Below are 21,697 nucleotides of genomic sequence, written 5' to 3' on the forward strand. Positions count from 1 at the left end.
ATCAAAAACTAATGATGTACTATACAGTGGCTAACTGAACATAATTTTTTTAAAAAGTACATTCTGCAGTGGGTGGATGTAATGTTCAACATATATTAATTTGTTGATAGTTACTAACATCTACTGTGTTCTTACTGACAGTTTGTTTAGTTTTTCAGTTTCTGAGAGGAGTGTTAACATCTCTAGCTTTGCTTATTATTCCATGCTTCCATTCCATTACATATCAGTTTTTGCTTCATGTATTTTGAAGATCTATTATTAAATGCACACATTTATGATGAAAAATAAATAAATAAATTGGTAAAGTTAATAGAAATAGGTCCAAGTATATCAATAATCACAATAAATATAAATACACTAAATTGGAAAACCAAATATTAAGGACCAATAGGTATATGCCGTTCGTAATTCATCAAAAACATAAGAACATGTAAATATTGGGAGAAAATGGTACAGCATGACCTATCTCAGAAAAACTAACCAAAATAAAACTGGAATAGCCCTAATAATATCAGATAGAGTACACTTTAAGAGAAACAGCACTACTAAGAATGGAGAGGATCATTGCAAAATGATAAAGGTCTCGATTTACCAAAAGAATGTAACAATTTAAAATACATGTGTATGTCAACCAAGATGGCTGCACAGAAGACTCGTGAACTCCTCTCCTCCCATAGACACACCAAGCAATTTCTTCTGAAAAAATCCAGAATAGCCAAAATGTTCCTATACATCAGGCAAATGAGAAAATATCCACAGGGAAACAGGTTAGAAAGTCTGAGACACAGTCTCACCATAAACTCAATTCCTGGCACAACATAATGCAATCAGGAGGTAACTCTCAACCTCCCACCTTCTCCATGAAAAGCAAAGTATTTGACTTCAACTGCTAAGACTCCCATTCAAGGCAAAGACATCTAAAACACTTAGCTCTGAAAGCCAATGAAGCTTGTGTCCATGAAACCCCAAGACTAGCAAAAAATTAGCAGTTTTTCATAAGTGTGCGAACACTCACCATGGCTATCCACTCAGGGCTTAGCTCAGAAGGCAGTTGGAAAAATGCCCATCTCCTAGTATTACAATAATGGTATGAAATCAAATATAAGAAGAAAACTGGAAAAGTCACAAACATGTGGAGATTAAATAACATGCTACTGAATGACCAATGGGCAAAAGAATAAATCAAAGGAGAAATCAAAAATATTTTCAGACAAATTAAAATACAAACACAACTTACGAGATGTAGCAAAAGCAGTACTATAAGTTAAGTTCATAGCAATAAATGCCTACATTAAGAAAAAGACAAGGCTCAAATAAACAACCTAACTGTACACCTCAAGGAATTAGAAAAAGAACAGATGAAACCCAAAATTAGTAAAAGGAAATAAGAAAGATCAGAGTACAAATAAATGAAATGGAGACAAAAAAAAAAAAAACAGAAAAGATTAATGAAAATAGGAGTTGGTTTTCTGAAAAGATAATGAAGGTAGACAAACCTTTAGCTATATTTATGAAGGAAAAAAAAGAGAACTTAAATAAAATTATAAATGAAAGAGGAGACATTCAACTGATACCACAGAAATACAAAGGATCACAAAAGACCACCATGAATCAGTCTATGCCAACACATTGCACAACCTAAAGGAAATGAATAAATTCCCAGAAACATATAATCTACCAAGACTGAATCATTTAGAAGAAGGAAATCCGAACAAATTACGAGTAAATAGAGTGAATCAATAATTAAAAACCTCCCAAAACAAAAGCTCAGGACCAGATGGCCTAACTGGTAAATTCTTCCAAACACTTAAAGAAAAATTAATGCCAATACTCAAACTCCTCCAAAAAAGTAAAAAAGAGAAAATGCTTCCAAATTCATTTTTTGAGAATAAAACTACCATAATATCAAAACTCAGCAAAGACACCACACCACAAGAAAAGACAACTACAGGCCAATATCCATGGGAAGTATAGATGCATAAATTCTCAACATAATACTAGGAAACTGAATTCGATAGCACATTGAAGAGATCTTGCACCATGACCAAGTGGATTATCCCTGAGATGTAATGATGGTTCACAGTGTATGAAAATCAGTTAATATGATTTACCACATATAACAGAATAAAGGATAAAAATCACATGATCATCTCAATCAAGGCAGAAAAAGCATTTGGCAAATTCAATACACTTTCATGATAAAAGCTTTCAACAAACTAGGAACAGAAGGAAATTATCACAGCATAATAAAGACCATATATACAAAGTCCACAGCCAATTTCATACTCAACAGTGAAAATCTGAAAGTTTTTCCTGTAAGATCAGCACAAAGCAAGGATACTCACCACTTCTAGTCAATATAGTATTGGAGGTCTTAGCCAGAAAAACTAGGCGAAAGAGAAGAAGAGGAAAAAAGGAAGGAAGGGAAGGAGGGAAAGGGAGTAAGGAAGGAAAGAGAGGAGGGAAAGAAAGGAGGGAAGGAAAGGAGGGAAGGGAAGGAAGGGAAGAAAGGGAGGAAGGGAGGAAGGAAAATAAAGAAAGAGCATCCAAATGAGAAAGGAAAAGTAATATTGTCCCGGTTTGCAAAAGACATGACCTTACATACAGAAAACCAAAAAGATGTCATAAAAAACTGTTTTAAGTAAGAAACAAATTTATCAACTTCCAGGCTATAAAATCAATATACACGATCAGTTGCGTTTCTATACACTAATAATGAACTACCTTGAAGAAAACTAGGGAAGCAATCCCATTTGCAATAACACCAAAAAGAATAAACTTTACTAAGGAGGTGAAAGACTAATACATTGAAAACCACAAAGCGATGATGAAAGAAATCAAAAATACAAATAGCAAAACATCTCGTGTTTATGCATTGTCATACTATTGTTAAAAAGTCCATACTACCCCAAGTGATCTACAGATTCTATGCAATCTATCAAAACCCCAGTAGCACATTTTACATAAATAGCAAAACCAATTCTGAAGCTTATATGGAACCACAAAGGACTCTGAATAACCTGTTCAATCTTGAACAAGAAGATCAAAGCTGAAGGCATCACACTTCCTGATTTCAAACTCTATTACAAAGCTATAGTAATCAAAGCAGTACGGTATTGGTATAAAATCAGACACGTAGATCAACAGAACAGAATAGAGAGCCCAGAAATAAACCTATGTCTATAGGGACAATTCATTCTCAACAAAGCAGCCAAGAATATACAACAGGGAAAGGAAAGTCTCTTCAATGAATGGCATTGGAAAAACAAGATAGCCAGAATGCCAAAGAATTAGAATGGATTCTTATCTCACACAAGACCAAAAAATCAACTCAAAATGGATTAAAGACTAAAACTTAAGACCCGAAACTATAAAACACAGAGAAGTAAACACAGGGGAAAGCTTCAAGACATCGGTGCTGATAATGATTTCATGGATAAGACACTAAAAACATACCTAAAAAATCAAGAACAGAAAAGAGAGAGTGTATCAAACTAAAATACTTCTGCAAAGCAAACAATCAACAAAGGCAACCTACAGAATGGGAGAAAATGTTTCAAAGCTTTTATCCGGGGAGTAAATTTCTGAGATATATAAAAGATTCTGAGATATAAACTAATAAATGACTGGAGAATGGGCTAAAGATTTAAATAGACATCTCTGCAAAGAAGACATACAAATGACCGACCGGTATATGTACCAATGCTCAAAGTCAATAACCATTAGGGAAAGGCAAATGAAAACTACAGTGAGATTTCACCTCATACCTATCACGGTGACTACTGTCAAAACAACAAAAGACAGCAAGTTTTGAGAAGGATAATGAAAATGTATATATGGATAAAATGGAATATTATTTGGCCTTCAGAAAGAAAGAAATTATGCAATCGGCAACAACACAGATGAACTTCAAGGGACGTCATGGTAAGAGAAATAAGCCCATCATAGAAGGACAAATACTGCATGATTCCATTTATACAAGGAATCTAAAATAGTCAAATTCATAGAATCAGAGAATAGTATGATGGTTACTCAGGACCAGAGGGATAGGAAAACAGGAATTGTGAGTCAACGGGCATAAAGTTTCAGTTATGCAACATAAGTCAGCTGTAGACATCTGTTATACAACGTTATACTTGTAGTTGAAGATACTGTATTATACACTTAAAAATTTAAGAGGTCAGATCTCTTGTTAAGTGTTCTTAACACAAAAAAATAAAATTTTAAAAATAATAATGAAGTCAGGAATGGTACAAGATGATGATGCTGCCGATTGTTACTATTTCTATTTAATATTGAGTTAGAGGCCCGAACTAGCACAATAGATCAGAAATAAAGATTAGAATTGAGGAGACAAACCTGTTATAATTGTAAATTATATCATTAATTGCATTTTAAAAACCCAAAATTATTGATCTCTTGGCAACGTGGCTGGATACACAGTCAGATGCATGTCTAGACAAGAGCAACAAACAACTAGACGATTTGATTAAAAGAAAAAAGACATCATTTTGCAATAGCATCAAAGAATACAAAGCTGAATACCAAAGAATAAGTCTACCAAAAGGTATTCGGAATCTCCACAATGAAACCGTAGGACATTACAGAAACGCATAAAGTTTTTTCTAACGTAAGCTAACTCTTTTCCAATCTCCATTAACACTCTGCTCCGGGGTCACTGAGGTTCTAGAAATTGGATTTTCGGAGAAAGTTGAGTCATTTCTGGTCTTTTAATGACTACAGTCTTTTGCATCAGGCCCAACTGCCTTCCTAGCACCCCTCTGGCCTACTCAAAATAGTTCTCTACTCCGACTAGTTATCCACTGATTTCCCAAGTTACTCCTTTGGAAGAAAGTCTATGTTTTCAGAAACCCAGCTAAGTCATATTAGACCAAATACTTCTCTCAAAATGTCTTCTCACTATGATTAGGTTTTGGGGTTTTTTTTGTTTTCAACCCTTATTTAATCCTCCCTTATCCCAATGCACATTTCCCACAATTATAGCAAAGTTGGTCCTAGTTTGTACATCCTTCTATTATTTGTGCCCAACACTAGTTATTGGCTCTTCACAAAAAATGAATTCCAAAAATGTACATTTGCATATACAAATTTATGTATGTAACCCCTACAACATAGTGATATTAGTGCATTACATGCATAACTAGAGGGCCTATTCAAAATCTTTTGAACTCCCCATTCACATTAATGTGGGAGGCAGAGGCAGATTGAAAAATAATGAAACTTACAAGCAGTCAACCAGTTTTTTCAACAACTTTTTAAAAACCTAATAATTGTTTTGTCTCTAACTTCTCTTTCTCTAATGGCATATATATTCATAAAGGTAAAATGTAAATATATACGTATACATCAAAGATGTAGGACGTGCAAAAAAAACTTAAGGTGGAGTTAGTGAAGTCCTTAATTTGATATATCAAGAAGTCTTCCAGCTTGATGTAACCCCAAGCGCCTGCAATATGCCTAAAAAAACAACGAAATGAACAGCTGAATGAAGCAAAAACTGATGTGGTGAAAGTTATCTTAAACCATGAGAAAAAAAATTTTTGAGATTACACTTCTGTTTGATTCAAGTCTTTAGACTAGAAGCCAATTGGGTGACAAGTGAATTTGTCTTGGCGTGCGTAACCATTCAAAAATCTCTTACGATTTCCCCTGAGAAACGACAGGCAAGTATTTACCAACATTCATAGGAGTCTGTTCTCTGAATTCAAAACTCTCATCGTCATAAAAGAGTTGGTATGTATTCTGCGACAGCAAACTTTCTCTTGGAATAAAATCTGTGATTTAATTTCAAGGCTTCAACTTACCTTCTCTAAGTTGCCTATGAGAAGGAGGTAAGCGCCCTGCGGAGGGAAAAGTCCGGGGAAGTCTTCATGTTTATACACTCATGACCTCATTAACTTACAACACATCGAATGCCCCTTCCCTCTCTTAGCACCTCAGAGGTTCCTTTCTTGTCTTCTGCTCATTTGCACCCAGCCTAACAGCCAGCCACTGCAGTGCACCACACTGAGAGCACTGTTGTGGCCTCATCAGTGTTCACCACGTAGGGACACCCAACACTGTCATTCACTCCTTGACTTACCATCTATGCTGGCTTCATTCCTCCCTTCCAGAGCTCCACAGACCAGACACAGCCTGTCCTCAGTCAACAAGCACACTTGTAATAATTACTGAGTGACCTAAGGTAGGTTGTTTTCTCTCGGGGACTCAAAATATAAATATATGAAGCCAAACCTATAAAACCCAAATCAAGTCAGATATGGCAGCTGCTGCAAGGTTTCCAAACTCAGCTCTTATCCCTGTCTTTTCTACTATATCAAACTCTTCTCATTCTCACCCAAAGCCCTTCTCCACACTTGGCCCCAATCACTTCTTATACACAAACCGCTTCATGGAAACCACACCGAATTCATGACAGTCACTTTGTAATTCCTCGGTCCGTGTTGCTTGCTCTCTCTGCGGGTGAGAGAGAGTTCCTACTTTTTTTTTTTTTAATATTTTATTTATTTGACAGAGAGAGATTGCGAGAGAGGGAACACAAGCAAGGGGAGTGTGAGAGGGAGAAGCAGGCTTCCCACCGAGCAGGGAGCCCGATGCGGGCCTCGATCTCAGAACCCTGGGATCATGACCTGAGCCAAAGGCAGACGCTTAATGGCTGAGCCACCCAGGCACCCCTCCTACTCATTTTGAGACCCACCTCAAAATTCACCCCCAATTTGTAACTTGGCCAAACTCTCCAACCAATTTCTAGGCAGAAGAAAAAAAAGAAAGAAAAAAAAAAAAAACTTGCTCTCTCAGATGTTCTCCCAAAGATTTTTATATACCTTCCTATTACAGCATGAAGTATACTGTATTATGATTCTGGCTTTATGTACTGGTCTTTCTCAAATCTTCACATTTAACTGATTAGAGTGGGCATTTGTCATTTGGGGGCTTTCAGCGAACCACATCTTTACTATTTGGGGTAGAGTTGTCAGAATTAGCAAAAACAAATACAGGACACTCACTTAAATGTGAACATACTTATACTAAAACATTAATTAGTATTTATTTAAAATTCAACTTTAGTTATCTTGTATTTTATCTCACATCCCCAAATTGGAAAAAAAAAAAAAAAACATGATAGGTGGGCGACAGAGTCACGTTTCCATTAGAAATGGCACAGGGGAGCAGAGATCTCTCTGCAAAGCCCAAGTATGGGGGCGAGACCTACACTCAGCTATTCCCCATCCAGTCTCTGACCCTGGAGCGGAGTATCCAGTGGAAGAACCAATATCCAGTCCTCATGCTGACCGTTTCCAAGGAGGAGTTACCAGCATCCCTCCCAGACTATTTTGGCTATGACCATAACTGCTAAGCCACCCATGATGACCGTTTCTCTGAGCCTAACTCACGTACTCCTCATCAATTCCAATTTCCAGCCACTGTTTTATTTTTCTGGATATTATGTTTTACCATTCAACATATCACATATTTGTTCATTTGGTGTCTATCTTCCCTAATAGAAATATAAGCTTCCTGAAATACAGGCTTCCAGGTCTTTGCTTTGTTCCCTGGTTTCCCCCTCACCCCAGGATGGGGCTCAGCTCATGGTAGGTGCTCGGGGTAGGTTTGCGGAATAAAGGAAAGTAATGAAAGAATGCTTTCAAACAAGTAACTTTTTCATTTAAATTTAACCAGAATTGATTTCCGTTTTGAAACCAAAATACTTATTTACTACATTCAGTTATTTTCAGCAATAGATGCACAGATAATTTAATGCAGGATCATGTCCACCACATCGAAAATAAATTATACAGATCTTGGGTGAAACGACAAAATGACTCTGGCAAAGTCTATAAATTTTGGTACCGGATACAGCAGGCTCAGTAATTAAGAAATCAGACAAAATAAATGATGGGCCAGTTTGTAGCCAACAGATGCCACTGCTTCTATGGTATAAGTTCTGTATTTCAAAAAGAATGGATGAGGAAGCAAAGATTTTTCTTTATAAAAAGAGAAAAACTTTCTCATGAAGTAGAATGGTGCTGTTCCTCACCATTTCTCTCTTTTGTAATAGTAATTCCATTTTATAAAATATGACACAACATTAAATAAATTCTTATTCACATATTATAGTAAAATGGTCAAAAGCAGGGTTGTTTCTTTTTCTTACTGCTCTTTTTCCACCCAATATTTTTGCAGAAATGGCCCTTTAGCAGTTGTTTTTCTAAAATTAAACCTCTTTATGAAATCAGAATGTGGTAGGGGTGTTTTTAATTTTACAATAAAATTAAACACTTGCCCCCATCAAATTGAAAAGCATACTATTCCTCTACAACTAGGACTTTAAAGATTTGCTTTTAAATTCAGTTATGTCATGACATTGTCCCACAGAGTAGCTTGGATTCATCTCTTTTCTTAAATCCAAATTCCAACATTAAGACAATCCCACGTTCCCCTGAACTGTGCCCTTTCAAACACACACACACACACACACACACACACACACACACATACACACCCTTAAGAGAAAAGGGACAGTCAAGAGGAGACTGATGAGTGAAAGGAAACCACAAGGAAGAGGAACAAAGATCCAATCAACCCTGTTCGAACTCTGTGTTTGTGCGCCCAGAATATAAACATTGGGTGTCCTCCAGCGTTAAGTCCGTGCTTGTCCTTACTCCCCCAATCACTCTCAAATGGAGAACTCCAAAGTTTACAGCTGATGACCCAAACTCATTTATGTATTCTAAGATTCTTATTTCTTTGAGAGAGAGAACATGAGTGGGGAGGAGGGTCGGAGAGAGAGGGAGAAGCAGACACCCTGCTGAGCAGGGAGCCCAACATGGACCCTGAGGTCATGATCTAAGCCGAAGGCAGACACTTAACCTACTGAGCCACCCGGTGCCCAACCCAAATTCATGTAAACCTGACTTTACTTCCAGATGCCATGAACAACTTCTACTAGAATCCAGAGTCTACCTTCGCATTTGTTACTCCTCCTTCCTGTTTAGGACCCATGCCCAGTGCTCTGTTATCAACACTCCACTGACTCGGGAACCTCAACCACAGCTCTCTGCATTAAAGCCTCTGTGGGACCTTGCTCCCTTCTTTTTCTTGACTTCTTAGCAAACTTGCACATAGTTGTCCTTGTCCTCACATACATTCTCTTCCTTTGAATTCTGTGACATCAGCTCCACTGGTTTTCCTCTCTTCTTACTAATCATTCCTTTTTGGTCTTCTCTAACTGCTTCTCCTCCTCCATGTAACCGTCCAATATTGGGATTACTTCTAACTTTTAAATATAGAGTGGTTCTAGGTTCCCTTCTCTTTAAATCCTCCGCTTGTTAAATAACAAGTACATGCTTTGCAGATAAAATGTTCGAGGTAAATTCCTGTCGACTCCAGGTTTTGTATGTAATATAATGACACCTAATTTGATATCTCTAGCTCAGACAGCTGCTCTGAATGTCAGTCCTTTACGTCCAACTGCATAATTAGTATCCCAGGCAGATATTTCACAGGCCCTTGACTTTACTCAAGTAAAATTGAACTCATGATATTCCTTCAAAAAGTCATCCTTGTTCTGGATCTATTATTTAGTCAAGGGTAGTCACCAAAGGTCCAGAGCACTGGTTACGATTCCAACAGACATGGGCTCTAGTCTTACCTCAGATAACTCAGTCCCATATCAACCAGCTACTTAGCTTCAGAAAATATTATTATATTATTAATTGGAAGAATGAATAAAGAATCAGCACCCAAGTGCGTTTTTCTCTTCATTCTTTCTCATTTTCCAATTACCACTGGTATTCCCCCAGTATACTTTTTTCTGAGTCACATCTGTCCTTGTGAACAAACTCTGTTTTATAGAATTATTTGGGCATCAGAGTCCCCTTTCTCTTATTTCAAGTTTGGCTTTAGAAACTATGGCATTTCCTTTTAATGGTCTTTGTGTTCTATGCTTCCAAAATTTTAGTTCCTCATCTGGCATTTTCTAAAATATTCTCCTACATCAATGTCTCTGTAACTTTTTATCTACAAAAGATGTATTAGTTACTTAACAAAACTCCCTATCACTAATTTTAAGTAAACTTTAAGTGTTATGATTTTCATTTATAAAAATAAAGTATATATTGAAATTGGTATTTTTATTAATTTCCTATCAGGGGTAGTGAAGATATTATCTCTCATCTTACACCAAGATCTCAAAATAATGCCAGCAATAAATAAGATTAGCGATAGATTAAGTAATAGATAGAGATTGGCTTGATTTATTTTCTTAGTCTTATAAGTCAACCATAATGGCAGTAAGTGTGTATAATTCTGGCTAAAAAGCTAAACAGGGACCCAAAAATTATGAAGAACTTTCTCATCAAACACTATTTCCAATGGTCCTTCAGAATATAAATTGGCAACCACACCACATTAAAATGTTTTAATTTGCAAGACAGTCGCAAATAGATTTTCATTTGCTGCATTATATTTGGCCCTGGAAAGTAATTTTGTGGCAACATCTAGATATCGGTGTAAAATATAACCATGACATATTATCAATGTTTTTCTCTGATGAGAGAAGAAAACCATCAAGCACTTGGTAAGAATCAAACTCATGGTATGAGCCATTTGCTCCATAATTTAGTCTCGTTTTAAATCTTGGACTACTTAAACAGAGTACAGTCATGATATATCTGTTCAAAGCAGGAAGTTTAGCCTTTTCAAGATACAAACATATCAATGGGATTCATCATTTGACTAAACCTTGAAATTATCGGCATAAAAAGTTTCAAGAAAAATATTTTATATCATCTTTATTTCAAAAACCGGTGAGAGTACCTGTTTTTCACTGATAGCTAGAATCTTCTAGCAAAAAAAAAAAAAAAAAATGAGTCCTATGCAATCTTCTTTTCTTTCTTCTCAAACATACTGAAAAGACGTATGAACGCTCACAATAATGTGGCTGTATTCATAATTCTTAGGATTTCATTTCATGGTGAAGAGAAAAAAATTGTTTCCAATCATCTACTGTGACTAAAGCTGTTCATTCCCGGTATTCAAAGCAAAGCACCCACTAATGCTATTCCTTCCTGTCCAAAGGCTCCTGCTCTCCCAGGCCAGTGTCAAGACACCTTTTCTATGTTGCAGCACAAATCAAATATAATCATTAACAATTCTTTTTTAAATTTCTGCAGCAATATATTTAGTGATAACCGAAACAGAGACCCACTGAGCACTTTTCTCTTGTAAACCAACTGCATAGTTGCCAAGATGTGTGCATGTGGAGCCCATCACTGGTTCCTTCCAAACAAAACTGCTGAGTGTTTAGTAAGTGCATGATGATAACTGCCTTTTTAAATCATATCTTTTTATATTAGGCAACACCCAACAATATTGATTCAAAAATTGTAACCTGCAAATTTTCTTTTCTTTCTCAACATAATTATACCAGTTTATCTTCTTCTTGGCAAAAGCATGACATTCTTCTTCTTCTTTTTTTTTTTTTTTTGAGGAATGTAGTATCGAAAAAATCTCACAGTAAATTTTGTGTCTTCTTGACTTAATAACAAGATTCAAGAATTTCCTATGCATTGTCAATTTTTTCTACCTGCCAAAGATTTTGGAGTTTCCCCAGCTCTTCAATTTCACCAATTGCCTCTATTTTCCCTCTCTTGTCCCCAAAGTTTGTGGTTGCTGTGCTCTGACGATTTGGGGATCCCAGCAGTTGTCTGAATAAACATAATTTTATTCCAATTCCCATTTTAGAAGAATCTAGATTGATTCGATTTACCAGTACTTTGAAACGAGCATAATAAACAGGGTTTTTTGTATTTGACAATATTCTAGAATAGACTGCAGATCCTATAAAATTACATTTTCACACATCCATCTGAATATTCATTGTATCTTTTACCTGTAGCTTTCTTTTTTTAGACTGCTTATCAGAACATACAGATTTCCGTTCTATATCCATGCAATTATTTTGAGAGGATACATTTTCTTCACAATTTTTATCATGGCATTTATGCTGTTATACAGCATTTTAATCAATTTTCACCAAGTGGGGCTAAAATGCAGAGCCACTCTAAAAAGAAAACATGAACTTAGCTTAGGCGGTAAGGAAATGGTGAGCAAACACTTGAACCGAAACAATCCATTCTCTGATAACGGACTTCAAGCCAAGATAAACTGAGCGACACAGTACATGTAACACATATAAGGCGGTAAGAAAATACCAGAATTTCTGAAAATCTCAGATTTAATCTTCTATTTCAAAGCTGTAAAATATATTTAAACGAAAGTATTTCTTTCCCATTTTCCTCTGTAAATATCAAATCAGGCCAACGAGTATTATTACCAGGTATTCGAGACCCATATGTTCAAAAGGTTTGTTCCACACATTAATATACATGTTACTGAAAAAGTGGCCCATGGCCAAAATCTTTTGGAAAATTCTAGGCTCAACAAAGTCTACCAGGTTTCTTTCTTGAGACTCTCCAAGAGCAAAGATTTAGCATGTGATATTGCCTGAGCTTAATTCAAGCAGGGAGCCTTTTTTTCCCCTTCTTATGGAAGTTTCCTTTGGAACATGGTTTGGGAACAAATTTCTTGTTTGTTCCTTCAATCCCAGCTGGGGTTAATTGATTAGAGGGTTTAACGAGTCTAAGCGGGTCTCATTTATGGCTTAGATTTATGCCCCCAGAAAGCAGCTCAGTTCCTTGGGTAGGCATGTCAGTTTCCTTTTTTCTGGAGTCCCCACTTGAAAGATATTAACCATTGTTCCTTTTGGAGAGTTACAATTGTATTCATTCTCCTTACTAATGCACATGTGTTTCTTGCATCCTTAGGATTTCACGCAGCCTAGCAGTCTGTATCTTCCATCAAAGGCTCAGCTTCATTTTGCACATTCTTGGGCCCTTATGGAGCTCCCACAGACTCTGCTTTCCTTCTCTTTCTCTGTTTTGTCACATTTATCCACTTACCAATTTTTTTTTCATCCTGGTACTGAAATTCCTCCATCTTCAGGTAATTTTTTTTTCTTCCTGCCTCCCTTCTTGAATAATTTCTTCCACTTTGCCTGAACCTGTTCACCACTGAAGCAGCAAAACTTAATACAAGAGAAAAAGAAGTCATTGCTTTAAAACCAAGATGGATTTTGTTGTTGTTGTTGTTGTTGTCATTAACGATGGTTTCTGGGAGATAGTGTGATTTAGTGGAAAGGTGAGATCCTTCTGAATTCAAATCCTACCAATTACCAGCAAGAGAATTTTATTCAAGTTTCTTATCCTTAACGAACTTCAATTTTCTCACATGTAAAATAGATGTAATAATACCCAAATACAGCTTTGTGATATCGAATATACCGGAAAATAACAAGGATGTAATAACTCTTAATTGCCCTCACATTTTTCCTTCCAGCAGTAAGTTTTTGCGCAGTAACTCAGACAAACCACTTTGATCTCATTTGCCTCATCCAAGAAAGAAGGTTAAACCAGACGGTACTCAAGACCCTTGAACTGCTAGCACTGTGTGTTGTTCGTGAGCTTAAAGAAGGTTCCTTTCACCTCCTTCTACAGGAATCCAGCCCTATGACAGTGTATGTATTTGGGAACTACAGAAAAGTAAACACAGCTTCACCTTGGAGGTCACTGGAGAAATTTCCCGGGTACCCCAACTTGGGGTCTCGTGATGAATTATAGCTCTCCATGGGCTTCTCTAAAAACTCCTCTTACAGTCACAGAAATACTTTACTTTTATTTCTCCTAATTTCTCTGAGGCCACCTATGCTTCCCTGAAACCCAGGGATTTCCAGAAATGTTATTAATAATTCACATACTCTGTGAACAGATTTTGGTCACAAGTTTCTGTGAATATGGGTCAAAGATATTCTAGGTCACCATTTCTAATAAACGATGAGCGGCTCTTCTGTTTCCTACTAAGGGAGCTCCAGCCCCTTTCGCAGTTTTCTTTAATGGAAGGACAGTTTCTACTCTTCACTCTTCATCATAGTATTAAGAATAACATAAACCATTGAAATAAAACTTACTTCATTAGGGTTGTGGATATACACTTCCTTTTCTTCTGATCCTCTTCCAGTGGAATGGATAAATGAAAAGCTCAGTCTGCATTTATTGCTACACTCGTCTCTGAAACCATTGCCCAAAACGAGGACTCTTTAGTGTCAAGTAACTGCAATGTTCTCTAATATCCCACAGGATAGCGACTGGCTGTTCAATACGGCCTTGAAAATTACATGGAAAATTAAACCAATCCAACTAGCCAAGATATATTAATGTAACGTTCTATGTCTGACAAACTCAGTCAAGCTAAAAATAATTAGCATTAAATCAATAAATTCAAGCTATTTACATAATTGTCCCACTCTTTTAGAAATCTGCTTTGCCACTCCCTTCTTGCTCTCCTTTCCACTACATATATCACAGTTAATAGGTTTTTAATTAACTCGCCAGCAGACAGTGTTTCTAGAAAGGGTTGGCAACTACTTATTACTAATGATAACTAACATGTTCACACACCTTCCATGTTCATGGGGACTTGCACACACACCATCCCAGTAGGGCCCTTTGACAACCATTCCCACTTTAATAACAAAAGATCATGTTCAGGCAGACTGGACAACATGCCCAAGATCCCCCAGCTAATAAAAGGTGAAACTGTAATCAAAGCCTAGGTCATCTGATTCCAATATCGGTATTTAGACACCATCTTTCAATTTATGACATCATAGCCACAAAAATTAACATTTAAAATGTTTTCGTTTGATTCTAATCACTCAGGTCTCCCTATGTTGCCCAAATGCTCTTAAAAGTTCTAAAAGAGGGGCGCCTGGGTGGCACAGCGGTTAAGCGTCTGCCTTCAGCTCAGGGCGTGATCCCGCTTTCTGGGATCGAGCCCCACATCAGGCTCCTCTGCTATGAGCCTGCTTCTTCCTCTCCCACTCCCCCTGCTTGTGTTCCCTCTCTCGCTGGCTGTCTCTCTCTCTGTCAAATAAATAAATAAAATCTTTTAAAAAAAAAAAGTTCTAAAAAAATACAACTCCAAAAAGGACTTGAAGAAATCTAATCCTCTATTTTTGAAGAAGCTCTATTTTATTTATCGTGTCTTTATCTCCATCAATCTCTGATTGACTAGGTGTGGTATTCTTTCAAATAGAGAAAGTAACTATATGTATGAGAGTATGTGTTAAGACCTCCTCATAAGCCCAGAATATCTTCTCCACTGTCTGTTATATCTTCATGTGACATAAAGAATCTTGTGTTATGCAGCCGACCTACGAAATGGGTCACCCATCTATCATCAGGTAATATTTTCCAGAAAGGGGGCAAGAGACATCAGCTGGCAAAGCCGGTGAAATCTCCCAACCCAAACAGAAACAGAGGTTGGGGTCTGTCTTATTTTGGTTTTGTGTGTGTGCGGATGGCAGTCAGGGGTGCAGAGTATGATGTGGAGGTTGGAGGAAGGAGAAAAAGATCGCCTTGAATTAAACCAGAATACTCAGTACAAAGGCCCCTACTTCATTACTGGCCTGGAGGTCAGCTGCTCTAAATCGAGTTAATTTTACAGAGCGTGAACGCTTTGGGTGACCGTGAGAAATCTTGAGGCTGCTTGCCCTCTAACCTCCACACCACCAAATGCACTAATTCAATATCCCTAGCTCGCTTTCTGAGCCCTGTCTTTCTCTGCAAAGCATGGGTCCTTGTATGGCCAGAATCACTGGGTGCTAGGGAAAATCTTTGTAAGAGATCAATATATCTTTGATAAAAGAAAGTGTTCAGGACATTCATGTTTCTACCCTGTGCTTGAAAGAAAAAAAAGAAGAAGAAGAAGAAGAAGAAGAGCCCAGAGCTTTGCATATGGTCCCCAAATGCTCTAGCACACATCATGATTTCAGCTACAGTTGGAGCTTGGAGCGTCGCACAAATTCAAGGCTTTTCTACCCCCCCACACACCTTTTTTTCTTTTTTTAGCAACTGATATGTGACAAATGATGAAATTTGCTATTGGGGCTTCCATGTTTCTTTATGATTTGTTATCAGGCCCTGCTATCCTTCAAGCCATAAATAAAAATGCAACTTTCATCTGCATTTCAAACTGAAGTGAAAGTATAAAAATTAAGGATTTTCATTTGTGTCTCAGTATCATTCACTCTCTGTGTGCTCCAAAAACAGCAAGACGTACTCCCCACTGCCTTTCCTCCAGAATGATTTCTTGGAAAGGCCGTAAGAATAACTTATTATTAGCACATCCACAACACGTATAATTTACAACTCTACCTACCTATTCGGCATTGAAATGGAGCTCACATACAGCTTGAAAAAGCAGGACAAAAGAGTTTTCTAACTGTGTCAGCTGCAATCAAACAAGTAAGATAAAACACACCCACCCACTCCCAATGTATGAAGAAAACAACCTCTTAATTTGCACTAGAATCTGGTGATTTCGGTTACTGAAAAATAAGGGCTCAGTATGAACAAAATCATGTAAATATCTATTTAATATGTCATGGTTCACCCAAGGGGGAAAAGGACCAGAGTAAAAACACGTTTAAAAATTAATTAAAACCTGGGGTGCCTGGGTGGCACAGCGGTTAAGCGTCTGCCTTCGGCTCAGGGCGTGATCCTGGCGTTATGGGATCGAGCCCCACATCAGGCTCCTCCGCTATGAGCCTGTTTCTTCCTCTCCCACTCCCCCTGCTTGTGTTCCCTCTCTCGCTGGCTGTCTCTATCTCTGTCGAATAAATAAATAAAATCTTTAAAAAAAAATTAATTAAAACCTAATCTGTTTCCATGTAAGAAAGCACTTCTTGCCTGGTCTGGACATCACTACCCCACAGCATGTATGTGTTTGTGTGGCGTGTGCTATGTGTTCGTGGATGTGGATGGGATTGTGTGTTAGATTTTCTTCTTTGGAATTTAATTTTTGCAAAAGCAATCAGATCCTGCTGGGTAGCTAAATGAATCAACCTGTCTAAACTTTTTTTTTTTTTTTTTACAAGAACTATATCTACATTCCAGCATCTTGAAACTATTGTAAAAATACACGCCAAAAAAATTAAATTAATCCCCGGTAGACTATAAAGGTTGCTGTTAATAATGTTCATCTGAACTTAAGGCTTCAAGTGTTGCATGCCTGTCAGAGGAAGGAGAAAGAAGAGGGAAGCAAGCATTGGACCAAAACAAGGAGGGCACTCTTAGCTTCCACAGGTACAAACTGCAGATGGGAAATAGATCGTTAGCAAAATAAATGATGTCCTGCCCTCCTGTAATTTTTCACAATCTGTGTGGCAAAGATTTCACGGCTGACACTGTCAACATATTCGCAGCATCTGTAGTCATTTACTGTGACCTGGTGGGTAAGGCAGGCTTTCCAAATAACCAAACACCAGATTCTGCATAATGCAAAACGCCTTCTGCTTTCCCAAGGGTACAATGGAATTAGAAAAAAGGAATTGGTCCAAACGCTGCATTTATTTAACAAGGTAGTTATACAGAGAGCAAGCGTGGAGGAAGTCTCTTCTTATTTTCAAACTTCGGTTCAGTTTACACCAAAACAAACTCTAAACTGCTCCTCTAGGAAAACATTGAGCAAATGATATTCCTTCCTGAACCTCCCCAAGCACACACCGCACCCACGCACACACACACACACACACACCCCACATCCACACACATCCTGACCCCACTTTTCTTCCACAAATGAAACATTCTAATCAATTGGTTGTTTTTCTTCTTCTTCAAACTAAGAAGAAGAAAAAGGCCATTTTCTGGGGAAAAATTAGAGTCAATGTACAAACACTTGGGAGTAGCCTGCAACCACAAAGAGGCATAGCCTATTAAAAAAAATTATATGTGTTTCGAACCCACCCTATTTATCAGTAGATCATTCTGAGTAATATTACCCTTTGGAGCTTGAGAGAGAGCCACAAATATCATGGTTGGAAGACAGTGTCTCTAAACCGGAAATGAATAATGGCGTTGATGAGTATGTCTATGGAACGGGAATGGTGTGCAGGTCCAGGACAATCCTCATAGAAAGAAGCAAAACAACAACAACAACAACAACAAAAATCATATACAGGTAATACCACAAGGGCCTGAAGTGAAGGTCATTACCTCTCATGATTACCAGGAGAAGCCCTTTGACTAATAGGTCATCACTCAATTGTAGACTTGGAGGACCTTCCAAGGAGCATTCAGTTGACCCCTCCTGTTTGTGAATCATGAGGAAATTTAGGGTCAGAGTCAAGTTTCTCCAAGATTAAATATGAAAAGTATGGCAAAGCCACAAGAAGAAACCTAGTCTCCAGTTGTGAAGCCAGGATCCGGGGGTAAATATTCCGTCCTTCATGGTGCTCAAATTCAGACGCACAAGAGAGCTCAGCTGGTTACCTTTACTTAGGGCTTCCTAAGAATGGTGTCGCTGAAAATTGGAAAATTCACTATGGAACTATCACTGTGTTTTGCACAAAATAATCTCTCAAACAAATATGGTAAGGCTGATGATTCCAGACAAAAAAATAAGCTGTCTTAAAGAAGGAAAGATTCAAAAACATTTGAATCATGGTACATTTGTTTTTTATGTTATCATTTTATTTTTTTAATTTGTTTATCTTTATTTAAATTCAATTAACATATATTATTGGTTTCAGAGGTAAAGTTCGGTAATTCATCAGTCTTATATAATACCCAGTGCTCATTACGTCATGTGCCTGCCTTAATGCCAATCACCCAGTTTCCCCATCTCTCTTCTTCCCTTCCCTCCAGGAACCCTCGGTTTGTTTCCTACGCTTAAGAGTTTCTTATGATGTGTCTCCCTCTCTGGTTTTGGCTTGTTTTATTTTTTTCCTCTCTTCCCCTATGATGCTCTGTTTTATTTCTTAAATTCTATATCTCAGTGAGATCATATGCTAATAGTCTTTGTCTGATTGACTTATTTCACTTAGCACAACACCCTCTAGCTCCATTCCTGGTACATTTCTAACCAAAAACAAAATTGATAGGATACTGGCCATGCGCAGGGTTCTTTCTCCCAGCCAGTCAAACCTACTTGTCTCACTCTTGAGACCTCCTACAGCTTCGCAGGTGAGGAAATGATAGGTGTCCAGCACAGGGTAACATCCTGAACAGAAGGCATTTGAGAATAATGAAAATCAAAGAGTATTCTGCTTGTCATGACCTCAGCTGATCTGAACAAAAGTGTGTTGTCTTAAACCATCTGGTCTCAGGGTAATGACTGGATTATACCTTACTCTCTTATTAACTTAACCAGTCACATATGAGCATCTTAGAAAAACAGTGACGTCCCCCTCTGCTACAATACATCAAGCAGCCCCACACTGTCCCATTGTAGACAGACTGTCACATCCACTGCAATAGGAGGGAAAAGTTATCTGAGTATCTGACAGCAAGAAGCCCTTTTGGGGGGAAGAGCACAGGGTCAGAGCCCTTGCCTAGAGTTCAAATATTTTTCTGTTAGCATAACAATCTTCACTGAACTGTCAGTGTTCTGAATATTTTGTCCTTAGTTCAAGTTTTTTCAGTAAGCAGTCAGTCGCTTGTGGAGCTAAAAAAGAGACCGAGTTTTCTAAGAAGTTTCTTTGTTCCATCAACAACATTTTCTTTTCCAGATAAGAGTTACAAATAACTCAAATATCTAGATCAACAATATTCTTGATAGTAAGGATATGAGGCAGGAGGAGAAAACCCACCTGGTAACCGTATCTCCAGATTTAATTGAGAATACTGAGGTTTGAATGTCCGTGCCTGGATCAAAGCTCAAACAAACACCACTTTGTTTTAGCCACAGAAGGATGAACACTTTATGAATCAGGAAAACACGTAAGTGGAATGAGATCTGTCAGATGAAATCACACCTCTTTTATATCAAGACAGTTTTAGTTTTTTTTTTTTTTTTCCAACAGATTAGGTCAAAACTAGAGAAATTGGAAAACTTGTAAGAAAAGTATCTGATGTAAACCAAAAAAGAAATATAGAAAGTAAATGAAATTAAATAGGCTTCACCTTGCAAATGGTATAACCGATAAGCGGTTAATATCCATAATATATAAAGAATTCCCACAACTCAGTATTGAAAAAAAACAAGCAGCTCAATTAGAAAATGGGCAGAGAACCTGAACAGACATTCCTCAAAAGACATACAAATGGGCCATGGTCCACGAAAAGCAGCTCGACATCACTAATTTTCACAGAAATGCAAAGCAAAACCATAACGAGATAGCACTTCCCTTCTGACAGAATGGATAGTATCAAAAAGACAAGACCTAAGTGTTGGCAAGGATGTGGAGAAAAGGGAATTCTCATGAATGGTTGGTGGGAATGCAAAATGGTACAGTCACTATGGAAATCAGAATGAGGTTCCTCAAAAAATTACAAATAGAATTAGCATGTCATCAAGCAATTATACTTCTGGGTATGTATCTCCCAAAAATGACAACACTAATTCAAGAAGACATATGCACCCTATGTTCACTGCAGCATTGTAATAGGCAAGACATGGAAGCCACCCAAATATCCCTCAGTAGATGAATGGATAAAGAAAATGCGGTAAAAACACACATTGGATGAAATATTACTCAGCCAGGAAAAGGAATGACATCTTGCTATTTGCACCACCATGGATGAACCTAGAGGTTATTATGTAAAGTGAAATAAGGCAGACAAAAAAAACAAATACCATATGATTTCACTCTATGCGGAATCTAAAAAACAAAACAAACGGATACACAAAACACAACAGAAACAGACTCATAGAGACAGAGAATAATCTGGTGGATGCCAGAGAGGAGGTGGAGTGGGGGGGTTGGATGAGATAGGGTAAGAGGATTAAAGGGTATAATACTCCCCTTATAAAATTAATAAGAAAGGGGAATACATCGTACAACACAGAGAATATAGTTAAGAACAGGTAACAACTTCATATGGTGACAGATGGTGGCTAGATTTATTGCGGTAATCACTTCCTAATGTATATAAATACTGATGCACTATGTTGTACACCTGAAATTAATATAATAGGGTACATCAAGTACACTTCAATAAAAAAAATAGACTTCACCATATTTCTTACCCCTGATGAAGTCACTTTCACTGTCATTAATTTGTGTTTAGGAGAGGAAGTGTGTATTTTTAAAACATTTAATAATGTTACTGTTGACATAAGTTAGCATGGGATTGGCTTGTAATTTAGGGTTCACAGAAAGACCCATTCCCATAAAAGCAGTTAATGCTATCACAGCAAATACCATGAGAAGCCCGGTCAACACTTTTCAAATAGGATTTTCTCAAACATTCTTTTTTTTCATCTAACATCCTGAATTTTGGCCTTTGCCGTCATAGGATTATAGCATGATCTGTGTAACAACATTTTGATACCTGCAAGGTCCAAAACATTGTGCTAAGTATTGGGGGTGAGTTTGGGAGTGGATTATAAATAAGCTGGCTGCGGCAGGATCTACTGGTAACGGACCAAGAACAGACACAAGGCAGGAGAAAGAGCGGGGCAACAAGAGGGAAGAAATGCACTGAACGCACAATTTGCTAGCAGCAACGTAACGACTGAGAAGCTATCACATCCCGCGTGGCGCTGCTGTCCCAGTCCGAGAGCTTCAGAAAGAGCTGGGTGGGGCAGCCATGCTGCCGGACAGGGCTTCACGGGC

General features: G+C 37.7%; 1 long non-coding RNA gene across 1 annotated transcript in view; it reads right to left on the reverse strand.

Annotated features, from left to right (window-relative positions):
- LOC113261624 (uncharacterized) overlaps nucleotides 1-21,697 on the reverse strand; it is a 341,122-nt gene that overhangs the window by 33,245 nt on the left and 286,180 nt on the right. The gene's annotated exons all lie outside the window — the stretch shown is intronic.

This window comes from Ursus arctos, unplaced genomic scaffold (assembly GCF_023065955.2).
Source record: "Ursus arctos isolate Adak ecotype North America unplaced genomic scaffold, UrsArc2.0 scaffold_5, whole genome shotgun sequence".
NCBI lineage: Eukaryota > Metazoa > Chordata > Mammalia > Carnivora > Ursidae > Ursus > Ursus arctos.